The sequence below is a fragment of the Sceloporus undulatus genome, chromosome 1 (genome assembly GCF_019175285.1).
Source record: "Sceloporus undulatus isolate JIND9_A2432 ecotype Alabama chromosome 1, SceUnd_v1.1, whole genome shotgun sequence".
NCBI classification, from domain to species: domain Eukaryota; kingdom Metazoa; phylum Chordata; class Lepidosauria; order Squamata; family Phrynosomatidae; genus Sceloporus; species Sceloporus undulatus.
In genome coordinates this window covers 86,588,931-86,591,025 of record NC_056522.1, presented here as the reverse complement: position 1 = coordinate 86,591,025, position 2,095 = coordinate 86,588,931, and the positions used below count along the sequence as shown (strand labels likewise).

The window sequence follows — 2,095 nt, the reverse complement described above, 5'->3', positions numbered from 1 at the left end:
CTATCATCAGTAATGGACTGGATGAGGACAAACAAATTTAGGTTTAACCCAGTCATGGATGAGGTGAAAGTCAAATCAGGGAACAGATATCAAGCCTCTGATGGATGGGATTATACAGTACACTTGCTGAAGACACAGCTTCACAATCATAGAATCATAGAATCATAGAGTTGGAAAAGACCCCAAGGGCCATCCAATCCAATCCCCTGCCATGCAGGAAATCGCAATCAAAGCATATCCGACAGATGGCCATCTAGCCTCTTTTTAAAGACTTCTAAGGAAGGAGACTCCACTACACTCTGAGGGAATGTGTTCCACTGTCAAACAGTCAGGAAGTTCCATTCAGGTATATGCCTGGATTCAGCCCTCAACTACTATGCCCAGTTTTCTGCAGTGGCCAGAAGTGTATTTGCACAATTAAAGCTAGTGTACCCACTGAGCATGCCAGATCTGATTATGTTGACGTATGTGTTAGTTACTGTATATTCTGCTGGATAATTGTAACCCACTCTACATGCGAAAAGTGTTCAGAAACTTTAATTGCCCCAAAGAGCTTCAGCCAGACTATTGAGTGGGGCAGGTTACAGGGAATACTACTATTCCTTAGTTACAACAACTCCATTGTCTACCAGTTTGTTTTCCAGGTAAAATTCAAAATGATAATTATGAACTATAAAACCCTATATGGACACAGCCTATCTGAAGGACTGCAACTTCATTTGTAAGCCGGGCTGAGCCTGAAGATCTTCACAGAAAGCTCCCTTCCCAGCCCCACCACCTTCACAGGCACATTTGTTGGACACACAACATATCCTTCCATCATGTAATATTTTTTGTGGTCCAGCAGGTTTTTAGAAACTGACTCAAAAGGCTTTTAATAATGTGCTTTTTAACTTATTTTTTATCTTTTGCTTGTTTGATGGATTTGTTTTAATATATAAAGAACCAATTTTTGTAGTTAATTGCATTTTAATACCACCATTTTGTATTTTTTTTTACCTATGGCTGTGTATGTGCTTTTACCTATATTTGGTTTTATAAGCCACTTTTAGCCCTATTTTGTGGAAAAAGACAGTCTGCAAATGGAACAAGAATAGTGCTAGAAGGTCTTCATCTGGAAACCTTCCCTGTGTTTGTGTATATTGTTTTTAAAAAAGAGGAAAGTAGGAAGCAGAAATATATCTCTATAAGTTCTCTATCCTTATTCACCCCATTTGCTTTCAGACATTTCAATAATTAATCACAAGCTCTTTTTAAAAATACACGCACACTTACAGCCTTATGCACATTTGTAATGTTCCTAAATGTTCATTGTAGCGATGCTAAAGATTTCCCGTACATTATTCATTACATATTTGATTACCATTCTTCTAGAGACCAAGTTGATTTACCTATTCCACATAAGAGCATGGTTGGCAGGCAGCTTCTTTTGCAACTCCTGCTAAGATTTTGAAATATCATGTAGTAGAGGACTGCCCATGTTGTCGTCCCAGCAGCCACCTAGTTGCCCTCCCAAGTCCAGCAAGGGGAAAAAATAAAACAGCACAGCCATTGCGGTGGAAGGGGGTGCTCAAACAATGGTCTTCAAAACCTATCCTTTTGGGGCCATGTTGTTTTGACAGTCTCCCTGCTCAGCTGGGCAACAAGCCAACCTCACAGGATTCCTGCTTCAACATCCTTTGTGTTGAGGAAACCACCATTGGACACAAAGTTTGAAAATGATCTAGCCACTCACAATGAGCCTAGTGTGCAATTGAAAGCAAGACATTATGAACTTCAAGAGAGCAATGTCTATGTGAAGTGGGCAATTGTAGATACAGTAGGATTTGGGAATCATATCAGTAAATATGACTGCTCCATCAACTGACTGTCTGCTTGATTTTGTTTATTATTATTATGTCATTTTAGATTTGAGGGTGGGTGGGTCTTTGGGTTATAGGGTTTTTATGATATTAATTACTATTTTGTATTTTAAGGTATGTTAATGCTGTTTTAATGTTGTAAGCTGCCTCAATGCAATTGGAAAGGCAGAATATAAATAAAATTATTATTATTATTATTATTATTATTATTATTATTATTATTATTATTATTA

General features: G+C 37.9%; 1 pseudogene; it reads left to right on the top strand.

Moving 5' to 3' along the window:
* The first annotated feature begins 307 nt into the window (after positions 1 to 307).
* LOC121925071 overlaps positions 308 to 2,095 on the top strand; it is a 2,909-nt pseudogene continuing 1,121 nt past the window's right edge.